The sequence below is a fragment of the Bubalus kerabau genome, chromosome 11, assembly GCF_029407905.1.
Source record: "Bubalus kerabau isolate K-KA32 ecotype Philippines breed swamp buffalo chromosome 11, PCC_UOA_SB_1v2, whole genome shotgun sequence".
Lineage (NCBI taxonomy): Eukaryota > Metazoa > Chordata > Mammalia > Artiodactyla > Bovidae > Bubalus > Bubalus kerabau.
This window is the reverse complement of record NC_073634.1, coordinates 106,108,304-106,121,136: the sequence shown is the minus strand read 5'-3', so window position 1 is coordinate 106,121,136 and position 12,833 is coordinate 106,108,304.

Here is a 12,833-nt window from a genome sequence, read left to right as displayed (position 1 = left end):
AGTTACAGACCAGGACAGGGCAGAACGCTGCCAGTGGCCCAAGCCCCGCCTGAAAAGCGCTTTTCCAATCTCTGCACTGCTGCCCTTTCCAGGCCAGGCTGTCGTCAGCCCTCTGAGGAGGAGGGACAGGGGCAGGGGCAGGCGGGCTGGGAAGGCGCGCCACCTGGCCAGGCCTGCAGGCCCTGAGCCGCGCGGGTGGCCCTCAGACCCCTGAGTCTGGCCCTCAGGACCAGGCGCCCCGGGCGCTCAGGAGGGGACCCGGAGCTGCCCTTTGGCTCCTGGGATGAAGGCGCAGTGAGCTGTCCCGGGACACGGCAGGGAGCCCCAAGCTCCAGGCCTTGGAGGGTCCAGGTGCCCTTCTGCCCAGAGCCCTGCTCCCCAGGAGTCCTGAGATCTGGCTTAGAGGCCGTGAGGAGGGTCCCCTGGGAACCTGGCTGCCCCCGGAAGGCGTGCCAGTCCTGGCTCTGCTCACCTCCTTGGTTGCCCCTCCCCACCAGGAGAGGCGGGGGGCCGTGGGGGTGCGGCTCCTTCGCCATGTGGACTGAGCCCCTCCTCCCCGCCAAGGCCGCAGCGTGTGAGGCTCTGGTGACTCACGGCTGTGGCTTTATTCCCCTGGAGAACAGGAAGCCCACAGCCCTGCCCGCCCACTCACAGCCTGCCAGGAGTCGGGCAGCAGCGCCCCCGCTCAGCCCGCAGAGGCTGCCCTGGGCCAAGTGAGTGGGGCCTGGAGAGGAGCCAGGCAGCAGGGACCCAGGGGCACGCCAGGGGGCAGGGAGCCCTGCACTGAGCCCCGCTGCACCCTGCCCTGCGCCCCCGCCCGTGCTGCAGAGAGGCCACAGCTCACCTCCCCAGACCCACGACGCGCACCGCCCCCCCGGCAGTGCTGACTCACCTGCAGCCTTCACCCTCCTCCTGCAGCCCCAGGAGCCTGTCCTAGGCCCACCCCGTGCCCTGGGGGGCTGTTCCCGGGGCACATGGATGCCTGCCTGAGCCCCCCAGCACCTGATTAGTGCACCTGGCCCAGCTGGACAGTCAGGCTGGCCTTCTTGGCCTCCAGCCTCTCGGACCCAGTGCCTGCTCCCGTCTCCCCCGCCCAGGACACACCTTACCACCTCTCCACACACCTGCAGGGGCCCCCGCAGGTCAGGTCCTCCACTCTGGGACCAGTGATGGGGGTGGGGGCCACAGGCACCGAGCAAGAGAGGGAGTTGAGGGAGGGAGGGGTCTCCACACACGTGGTCTTCAAGATGGGGGGCTCAGGTGATCTCAGGACCCCCCCAGGAACCCCAAGCTGGTTTCTGGCACTGCCTGCCCCCATGAGACCTGTGAGCACAAGGGGTTCATGAGAGGCAAGACCCGTAGCTGCCTTTGGGCAAAGGTTTGAGACAGAGAAACTCCTCCGGGGTGGGGGGGGGGACTCCCTGAGCTGCCTGCTCGGAGGACTGGCCCCTTCCAGTTCCCCCACTGACTCATGCCCCTGCCCCTCAAGGCTGGTACTCGGTGAGGACAGCACCATGCCTCAACCCCCTCCAGCCCCCATGGGGAACAGGAGCAGAATCACCTTGTGCAAACCAGCAGCCCCTGCCCCTCCTGTGGGCCCCCTGGCTGTTGCAAGGGCCAGCCTACTGCACCCAGGCCCTGTGCTCCTCTGTGGGGTGGGCAAGGGGCCCTTCCCCCAACAGCCTGGCAGAGGCCATGCTCCCCCTCTTTCTCGGTGACACCCCCAGGGCCAGCCAGTCCTGCAGACACCAGTGCAAGGTCTCCATGCCCACCCGGGGACCACAGGGGTCTTTCCTCTGCAGGATTCACACACATACACACGCACGTGTGTATATATGTGCACACACAGCAGGTCTCCAAACACCACATGCACACAAGCAGGAGGTCCCTGGGCCCAGCACACAGGAGGATTTCACCCTGAAAACAAGGCCAAGGAGGATGGAGACTGGGGTTTTGCCAGGAGTCAGGGGGTGGGACTGCCCATGGGGACCAGGTTCCCCCCTGGGGTGATGGAATGCTCTGGAAGTACATACTGGTGATGATGTAAAGTTACCAAACTTCACTCTATATTTTAGGTTTTGTGTATTTTATCACGATAAAAAAAAACCCAAGTTGTAGGGTCCAGAACATAGTGGGGGTTTCAGTGCCAGCCTCCCAGGTCCCAGGGGACAGGGATAGTTTCCTCCAGGCAGACACAAGCCACCCTCGGCTGAAGGCGAGGACCTGCCATCCACTCCTGAAATCCGAGGGATGCGTCACTGCAATTACGTCAGCTGCAGTCACTGGCATTTCTGGAGCATTCGGAGGCCCCAGGCCCACTCAGGAGATGGATGTTGTTTCCTGCCCGACATGGAAAGAACCTCCGGGGCTGCTGTTTTAGAGAAATAACAGTCCCAGTGGAGCAGGCAGGGAGGGGCTGGTGCTGACTCAGGAAGGTGCTGAGCTTGTGCTCAGCTTAGGGAAGCCCCGGCCCTGCCCTCCTCCACCTCTGCCCACACTGAGAGCTAGGTGAACTCTTCACCTGGGCATGTGATCCACCTGGGGTGGATTTACCTATCACTTCTGCACTCAGTCTGACAAGACAAAACTACATGGCCTTAAAAAGCCCCTCTGCTGGGCTCACACCTACTGGTCTAAGTGGGTGAAGTCCTTGGGTTCCAGCTCTCCTCCCGATTCTACCCAGGGAATGCAAGCGAATGCCATCTGAGGTCTGGAAAGATGTTCTGTTGCCAGCAGGCAGAGCAGATTTCAAACTCATTTTCCACAAGCCTCATGCATAGTCCTTACGTCCTGGCCTCATTCACAAGCCTGATTTCTCTCCCAGCTGCAGTTTCAGCAGTGGATTATTCTGAAAGCCCCATCTTTGTCCTGACAATTTTCAACCTCATGGACTTTGTGTGCTAACTCGAATCACTGCATCGTGAGGGGAACACTGCAGATTCGCGACCCCGGTTCAGGGCTGGGTGGGGAAGGAGACCCGCAGATACCAGGCCACCGCCCCCAACACACTACAAGGGAAGCGGTTCCGTCCGAAGTCCCTCAGGCTCCAGTGTGAGTCCCTGCAGGCATAGAAGCACCTCCCTTGAGGCTGACAGAGCTAAAGTGCTGGGTGTTTACTGAGACAGCTATTTGGGGAAAAGGCAGAGAAAAGCAACATTTCTCCCAGCTTCCTGCCAGCCCCCTCAGCACATGAATTATTTCCAAGGGCTCATTTTGCTGGTCCTTTGCCGAAAGACTCAAGTTTACTTTGCTTTTTGCTGCCTCCCCCCTACCCTGCCCCAGGATAATCTGAGGCTAGGGTATGTTGTCAACCTTGGTAAGTGACCACGGCATGAGCTTGAAGGACATATATCCCCCGATTAATAATAAATGACCAGAGCCAGCGTCTGGAGGACGCCAGTCCTCAGCCAGCCCGCGGGGCTCCAAGACGGAGCGCTTCCGGCCCTGGCTTGTGTCCAAAGTCCGCAGAGCTGCTAGAGGGGCTGGGGGCCTGTGGGCAGACCCGGGGAGGGAAGCCTGAGATTCGGTCTCTGGGGCGACTGCCCAGCACAGAGCATCCCGTTCCACCTTCCAGGACCCTCCCAGGAAGATGCTTCCCACCTCCCCCACCCCCCCAAACCAAACTTCTCCGGTCCCGGAAGCCCGGGAAAGTTGAAGGGCGCGGGTCGCGGGCGCACCAGCGGCCTTCAGCACCGCGGACAGCTCCGCGCGCCGACCCCACCCCGCGCCCTCTCTACCTGTCGTCGTTCTGGAAGGACTGGTCGCCCAGCAGCAGGTCCCGGAAGCGGTACCGCGGAGGCAAGGGCAGCACCTCCGAGTCCAGGTCGCTCATCTTGAGGCCGGCGGTGTCCAGGCGCGCGCCGTCCCCGCGGCCGCCGTCCTCGGCGCCGGGCTGCCTGCGGGCACACGCCAGCGCCCCCTCAGCCCGCGCCCGCGCCCGCGCCCGCCCGCGCCCAGCGCCCCCGGCCCTCCTGGCCCGCACGGCCCCGCCTCCCCCGGCCCGCCCTGCCCGCGCAGCGCCCCCCATCCCCACGAGCCTGGCCGCGCAGCACAGCCCGGGCCACTGCACCCCTGCCCCTGCAGGGCTGTGAAGCCCACTGCAAAGCACCTTCAGGGTGTGGGGGAGCTTCACCACTGCCCACATCAGAGGTGGGCACTCACCCCACCCCTGGACTCCCACCAGGGCCACGGAAGCCCTCCCAGCAACCCCCACATAGACTGCCTACTCAGCTTTCCTCAGGATCCAGAACACTCATCTTCCCGTCAAAGACCCCCACTTCCAGACCCTCAGGCTGCTGGGCTTGGGCCAGGGGCGGTGGGGTGCGCATGACAAGGAGGCTTAAGAAGAGGCCCTTGTCTGCAGTCTCCATGGAGCCAAGAGGCTCAGGTGGGATCAGAACCTGGGAGGGGGTGGCAGTGGGGACGGCATGATCCCTCTGGGCCCCCAACTGCCCTTTGCCCAGTATCGCCAGGACTCTGGGGCCAGAAGCCCCTGTCCCCACCTGGCAGGACAGAGCAGAGGAATGGGATCAGACCAGGTAAACTGCGAGGGCCCTTGGTGGTCTGCAGCCTCCCAAACATTTGTCTCCTGGGGCACCTGCCCCTTCCCGCCCCCACCCCACATCCAGGTGAATTTTGGCTGCGGTCACCCTCAAGCACCACGGCTCCCAGTTCCTAACCTCCTGGGGCGACAGCCTCATCAGGACCTCTCTGCCCACCACACAGAGGCTTGCTCGCCAGCCCCCACGCCTCGTCATCACCCAGTGGGTGCTGGACACAGCAGGGCAGCTGCATAGCATTAACTGAATGCCCTGGGGAACCTTACCTCCACGGCACAGGCGGGCAGGGGAGGCGCGGCCACCACTGCAGGTGGGAGGCTAGGGCAGACCCCCAGCTCCCGCCAGGTGAGCCCAGCCCCAGTCCACCCCTTGGTGGTGCCCTCAGCCCGTGGTGGGGAGGTGGAATTCTCTCCCTGCAGCCTCCACCCGCTGGGCTGAGCCCTCACCCTGCTCTTCTAAGAATCAAGACCCTCGGAGGGGGTGCGGTATATCAGCTGGGACCCTTTGGTGGTGGACCCATGAATGGGCCTCTTGGGACCTTCAGAGGCACTCCCTCGACGGCAGACCAGCTGGAGGGCACGGGGTGGGAGGTTCTCTGCCCTGTGAGGCCCGTCCCTGCCAAGGGGCAGGAGTTGGAGGGAGAAGTCTGGCTCTGCCCCTGGGCAGGTGCAGGGCTCCACTGACCACACTCATTCCCAAACTGAAAACTCATGGACAAGCTGTGCAAGAGGCTGGGAGGCCAGGCCACTCACCTGGAGCACGAGGTCCACGTTGGGGGTGGGGGTGGGTGGCAGGCACTCTGGTCCCCTCCTCTCCCTCCTCTAGGCAGGAAGGGCAGGTGCATTCCCTGGGAACCCCACTGAGCCCCTAGCCCACGCGTCCCGACCCCTGGACAAGTGGCAGGCAGGTGTCAGCCCCTCATCCCACGGCTTCAGGAGCTGCTCAAGGGCCATCCCGGGCCCAGGCTGCGAGGGGCCTTGTGGGCCCAGCATGCCTGTGTGCTGTTCTCCGGGTCACAGGGTCAACCCCAAGGATCTGGCAGTGTTTGTAAAACAACATTTTCCTAATTGCATCAGTGTGGCTGCATGTTTTTCCTTAGTCACAAGCTGGTAGGGCTGTTGGGAGGTGCAGGCAGGCGGGGGAGCCATGTGGCAGGAGGTTGGGGTTGTGTTTTCTTGCTTTTGCCCCTTTCTTGCTGACCGCCTCTTTCAATGGCAGAACCCCAGAGCTCCCCGGGCATGGCTGCCTTTGACCCCTCCTCCACTTTGACCTGTTTCGGGTTTTCTCTCATATCCTGGCCTTGAGACCCGGATACAGCAGGGTCTCTGCCTCGGGAGAACATGGTGAGGTGGAAGGCGGGGGGACATTATGCCAGGAGTCAGAAGGCCAGGTTCCCGCCCCACCGTGTGGCCTCCGGGGGTGACCGGGAATGCGGCCCCTCCTCCCTTGTGGTGTGGCCGGGACACCAGAGCCTGGAGGGCGCACGCAGTGGGGAGCAGACGCCCCACAGGCCTCGCGGTTTCCTGCCTCGTTGCCCCAACAGAGCTGAAAGCCCACACGAGCCTGAGTGATTGTTGTGCTGGCCGAGGGCCAGGCCCCAGGGCTCCTGGAACGGTGCCCCTCGTAGGAGGGACGTGGCCGGGCAGCTGCTCCCCGTGTCCAGGGGCCTGCTCAAGGCCTATCTCTAAGCCTGAAGGCTTGTGTCACTGAGAGCTTCCAGGCATGTGGGTCTTGGGGGTCCTGTCCCCGCCCATGCCTGCCCTCCCACAGCTGGGATGGTCCAGGTGGGGCGAGAGCGGGCCACCTGTGCCTCCTCGTCGTCCCTTTCCCCTCCTCCTCGCGGAGTGACTGAGGGGCAGAGGACCCGGGAAGGAAGTCCAGGATCCCCAAACCACGCCCAGTGTCTTTTCTGTCTGATGGCTACACAGAACGCAGGGCTTCCATGGCATAAAGAAGGCATCCATCTCCCTGGCCCTCAACTGCCCTCAGGACAAGACGTGGAACTTCATCGCGGGACTCACTGCCCCCCACTCCCCGGAGCCAGGGCAGAGCACCCCTCTCCCAGACAAGGCCTTGGGGGACTCTTAAGTCCCCTCGACATTAACCTGCCAGGCCCAGGAAGCTGCCCAGGGTCCTGATGACTGAGCAGGGCTCAGTCCTGCCCCTTTAGTCCATGGTGGGTGGCCCCAGGGAAGTCACTTGAACCCTCTGAGCCTCAGTTTCTTCTTTCGTAAATGAATATTCTGAAGCCTTCTACCGTTATGAGACGATGGCTGAGATGGAATGAGACAGCAAGTTTGAGGTGGTCATTGTGTGTAATCCATGTCAGTTTTTAATTTGGGGCTGGTGAGCCAGTTGTTTGGCCAAGTTCCTGTGGACAAAGGCCCTGACCCCAAGTGTCAGGTTCCTAGGACGGCCAGCTCCCCCTCCCCATCTCCCCAGTTCAGCAGGAGGCCCCTTTGGGGGCCTTTTGGGATGCTGACCAGGGAGGCCAAGGCGATAGGAAGCTCACTCCCAGCACACACAGAGCAGGAAGTCACCTCCCAGTTTGGGGCACATGAGCTCGGGCACCCTGACCCTCTGGCCCCAGGGGACAGACAGCCTGGGCCACAGCTGTTTCCCACCAGGGCTTTCCAGGTGATAGTGGTGGTAAAGAACCCGCCTGCCAACGCAGGAGATACAGGAGATGCAGGTTTGATCCCCAGGCTGGGAAGATCCCCTGGAGGAGGGCATGGCAACCCACTCCAGTATTCTTGCTTGGAGAATCCCATGCACAGAGGAGCCTGGAGAATCCCATGCACAGAGGAGCCTGGAGGGCTACAGTCCATGGGGTCACAAAGAGTCAGACACAACTGAAGCGGCTTGGCACGCACACGATACCCACAGGTGGCCAAGGGGCATCCCTCTGAGGGGCAGGACTTCCACTTCTCTCCCCTCCCAAATCCCTCCTCCCCCACCCTGAGTGGTCAAGGAGTTAAGCACGACTGAGGAGGGTAAAGTGGTCAAAAACCTCCTTCTCCCACCAAAGGCACCAGGCCCTGGTGGTTGCCTAAGTTTGCCACCTCAGTCAAACCATGCCAAAGCACAGAAAGAAACAAGTGACTTTGTTCATTTCCCTAAATGGACCTAATCCCATCACCAAAGTCAGGTGCAGACAACACAAGGTATTGATACATACGAGGAGACCTCCCTGAAGGCTCTAAGTGCAAAAATCCTAAGTAAACTGTTAGTAAGTGGAACCAGGAGGGCATTACAACACTATACCACCAGCATCCAGGATTTACCCAAGTGTGATGTACTTCACAACGCCAAGGAATTAAAGGGGAAAATCTATATGATTTTGTGAGCAATTACAGAAAAAGGATCTGTTAAGACCCCAAATCTGTTAGTAAAATTAGATATAGAGGGAAATGTCCTTAATTTGATTAGCAAAATCAACAGTGGAATCCTGGGGCCATTCCCACTCCAGGGGGAACACAAGACTGTCCGCTGCAACAGGCCCAACGGGCCTCCTGGGTGCCCACCCAGGAGGGAAACGAAGGGAGGTGTGAGAGGAGGAAGACGGGGGCTCTTTCTGTCGTCAGCAGCAGCATCCCCATTTGCTTCAAAACCCCAAGAGTCAACTGAAACCGATCAGAACAAATGAGAGCTTCTAACAAGGCCACCAAACCAGAGAGCGCCAAATGTATGAAGCGAGGGCAGGAGCAACGAGGCGGCCACAGCATCACGAGAGGGAGTTCCTGCCCCATTCTCCCTGGGCCTACAGGGTCGCTCGGAGAGGCCGCCCACCGCTCCCCGGCACCATCTAACGGTGGGAGGAGGTCGCGCTCCCAGCCCTTGACAGTCCCTTCCCCAGATGCGGGGAAAAAGTCAATCAGCACACAGCCACTTCAAGTCTGACAAACCGTTTCCAAGATTTACACTGAAGAATAAATACACAAGACGGCCAGGACGGGTGTGAGAGCAAAACAGAGAAGGGGCGGGCCTTGCCAGCTGTCAGGGCTAATTTATAGCCTCAGCAGAGGGACTGGCTGGAGCTTGGCATGAGAGAGGACACAGAGGAGGGGAATTCAGGACGAGAGGCAGGCGATCTCGGGAGGGAAGCAGCCACTCTGGGCTGGGGTTGGAACGAGGGCCACTCATGGGATGCTCACGGCGTCCTGGGTGGTGGGGTTGGCGTCCCCTCATTTTGCTGATGGGGAAACAGAGACGCAGAGAAGTGAAGGAACTCAGCTATCCAGGCAGGCCCAGCCCCGGAGCCCAGAGACCCTCGGGGCGATGCCATCTGGCCAGCCATCAGCTATAAGAAAAAACCCACTTTTCAGCCCCAAACCGAGGAGGAGACCAGAAGAGAACACAGAGCAGAGATGTCTGCGGTGGAGAAGGCCTATCGTTTAGCAGACCAGACGTATACATGCTACGTGGGAACAAGACACTTCCGTTTAAAGAAACAATTGCAGGGAAGAGCAGTGACAGAAATCAGGTCAGTGCCCGGATGCCCGGAAGTCACCCAGGAAAGACAGATGGGCAAGAAGAGGCAAAGGACAGAGAGGTGGCCACTCAGGAGACGCCACAGAAGTCCAGCTCTACACGTGTGAAGGGCTTCCCGCCTTCCTGGTCATTAGGAGACAGACCAGCAAGTACCGTAACAGGGCCGGGGGGAATTAACTCCAAGCCTCTGCCTGGGACCCTTCATCTACCCCAGGGACACTGGGTCCCCACCCCGCCTCACGATGACGCCTTGGACGGCCCGGACGTTCGCGATGGAGGACATATCGTCCTGTGAACACAGTCCGCTCCAAGAGAACCCCAGGGAGACAGGCTTGCTCTGCAGGTCTGGCTCACACCACGTGTGTAGGCTGTCCCCACCGCATGGGGACAGTTCCAGGGAGCTGGGGTGGGGCGGGAATTCAGGCCTGCGCCTCATCCTCGGTGCTGCACCAGGAGACATACTGAGCGGGACTCAAGTTATTGGACCTGAGAAGAGCTAGGGACCACCTGCCTCCCCCACACGTCACTGGGCTGGAGCGCAGCCCCTGGGCGGGTCTCTAGGGAGGAGGGGCATACGACCTCCTGGGACAATATCCCTCCCACCCAGGCTCCTCTAGGCAGGAGTCCAGATGGCTTGGAATGCTCAGGTCGACCCACAGTGTGACTGACGGATGCCCCATTGGCTCAAGGATGTGGTTCTTTTTCTAAGATGCATCCTTCAACACTGGAGAGCCATGACCGACAGGGATGGCGGGTGTGTGCATGTGCAGAGGTGTGCATGGACTGGTGTGTGCACGCAGATGTGCAGATGAACACACAATGTGCATGCACACACACACACGTGTGTGTGTACCCCCACATGTTCACACTGCCCAGCACCCAGGAGAGTCCTCGACCCTGCAGCACCACCAGGGAGGTGGAAGGCAGTCGAGCTCTGGGCTCGGTGCCCAGGGAAGCAGAAAGCCGCCGCCACTCTCTGCTGACCACGACAGAAAAGCTAAGTGCTTCCTCTGTCCTGTAATTAAAAAGCCAGAGCTGCTCAAGCTGCCCAGCAGCTGGTGGTGGTTGTGGGGGGAGGGGGGCGGTCTCCGGGAAATATCCACCCTCTCACTAGGGGAGGGGGCTTCGAGTCAACGCTGAGGATGGCCGCTCACCACCCACTCTGAGGGATATCAGAATCCAAAGTTGAAAGCTCAAAACACATCATTGAGCCGAGTTCAAGCTCTGGAGCCACCAAAGAGACTCCTCCTAGCAGCTTCTCCTGTGCGCCAAGCAAGCCCAGGGGACAGGAGGAAGGGCCTGGCATCCCTGTAGACACGGGGCCTCGGGCATGTCCATCACCTCCCTGCTCCCCGGCCTTCCCCAAGCCTCGGGCCCACCCTCAGGACACGGGGAAGCAGAAGCCATGGGGACTGCAGCGCCCACCCTGCCCGGCCGCCCACCTGGACTGGGGCCTGCCTCTGTGGAGGGCCCCTGCTGCAAGTCCCGAGTGGTCGCAGCGTGCCCAGGCCCCTCGGTGCCAGGCAGTGTGTGCACATCCAGATCACAGGCCCAGCACTCACCACCTGGCTGCCTGTCCCCTGGCTGGATGTAGGGTGGCTGCTGGTGGGGGCAGACGTTGGGGGGACCACAGACAGGCCTGGACTGAGCGGCTGGGGTCCACCTGCAGGTGGAAAGCTGCCCTGCCTGCCCCGTTCCCACGGCTGCAGGAGGCACCGCTGTGTTCCTGCTGAGCCCTAGGCCCCACGGCTGGCATGGCCTGCAGGGGCGCCTGGGCCTCGTCTGGGGGCTGGGGCCCAGATGGGGACACCCTGCCCAAACAGGACACCTCATAACACAGGGCCCTCTCCTTAGAGCCCTGAGTTCCTGAGAATCTGATCCCTGCTGGCTTCCTTGCCCCCCTCCTCCAACCTGCCAACATGTTGGGGCTCCCACTCCCCACACCCTAGGGGCTCCCGTGTCTGCCAGACGGGGTTAAATTCTGCGTTCACCCGGCAGCTGGGGCCTCTTCCTCTGGTTTGAGACTCTGAGCTTTTCCCAAGATCAGACACCTGCCAAGAGGCGTCCAGCAGCGGCCTCCAGCCCGGAATCCGGGTCTCTGTGAAGGCGGCTGAAGGCCCAGGCGGGGCCTGTCTCGGGGTGGAAACAGGAGCGGGGTTTCTGGTCACGTCATTGTCAACATGCGGGCAGCATCCAGGCCTGCAAGGCTGGCACCGCAGGGTGGCTTCCGGGCCTCATTGGCCCATGAAGGACAAGCTGACCACAGCCACAGAGACTGCGGGAGGGACCCAGGAACACACCCCTCTGTGGGAAGTCCAAAGCACAGGGCAGACCTCCTGGGACAGGCCTTCCCAGGAACCGCAGTCCGGAGCGGGCCTTCTATCTCAAGTTTGAACTTGCCGGCAGCTGGTACGGGCCAGACGTGCCCATCCCCTGGCTCTGCAGGAGGAAGAGGTTTTGGCAAACGTGGCTGGCCCACCCGAGCACACAGCCTGGGAGTCCCCATGACTTCTTTAAAAACACCCGTGTCATCAGGCGCTGCTCCTGGGCCGCACTGTCTGCAGACTCCACCCAGAGACTGCACGCACCCGGGAACAGCTGGCGAAGCCCCACGGCCGTGGAGATGGAATGAGAAACCTCAGGGGAGAGGTCACAGTTCAGTCACAAGACCCTCTGAGAAGAGGAGGGGAAGTTGTGCTAACAAGGCTGGACTCCCGCCGCGCAGGGTAACTCAGGGTTAGTCAGACGCTCAGACAGGCCTCCCTGGTAGCTCAGTCGGTAAAGAATCTGCCTGCAATGCAGGATACCCTGGTTCGAATCCTGGGTTGGGAAGATACCCTGGAGAAGGGAAAGGCTACCCACTCCAATATTTTGGCCTGGACAATTCCATGGAGTGTATAGTCCATGGACTCACAAAGAGTCGGACACAACTGAGTGACTTTCACTTTCAGACAGGCCGGGACACCCATGTGGACAGTGGTCAGAGCCAGGCATGAGGACACGGTGACACCCGCAGCCACATCTGGACACAAGCAGAGCCCTGTGCAGGCACCACCCCCCATCCCCATCTCACTCACCTCTGCCCACCCGAGCTGTGGCCAAAGGCAGACCCCCGAGTTCCTTCCAGCCCCTACACCAGGAAGCCGGCTCTCTGGCTATATAGGGCTGCGTTGGACCTCAGGCCTTTTCCCACAGAATCTCGGCCACTTCCTGCTGCCCTGCAGGCACGGCTCCCTAATATGGGCCTGGAGGGCTGGCCTGGACCTCCAGCCAGACATGGACCCTGGCGGGATGCCAGCCCTGGATCCGTGCCCTCTGCATCAGGGCCCAGAGGGTCCCACATTGGCCCTGGGGGGAGTTCAGTCAGGAAACCCTCCAAGGAGAGGGGAAGTTGTGCTAACAAGGCTTGACCCCTGCCGTGCCAGGGTAACTCAGGGTTAGTCAGGCTCTCAGACAGGCTGGGACACCCACATGGACGGTGGGCAGAGCCAGGCATAAGGACACGGGTGACAGAGACCGGCACCTGGACGCAAGCAGCGCCCTAAGGCTGCTGGCAAGAGGCGGGCACCGGCCAGCTCTGGGGCAGCTGGGGGTGCCCCAGCCACTCCCTCTCCCACCTGCAGGGCAGAGATGTCAGGACCCGGGGACGGAGCAGGGCTGGAAGGACAGTGCCCAGGGACCACGGGGGACAGCCGAGGCAGGGGACCCCTGGGCACAGAGAGGAGGCCCCGGGGTTCAGACAGGGAACCAGGCACCAGGGCCAGGACTCCTGCGGCCTGGAGT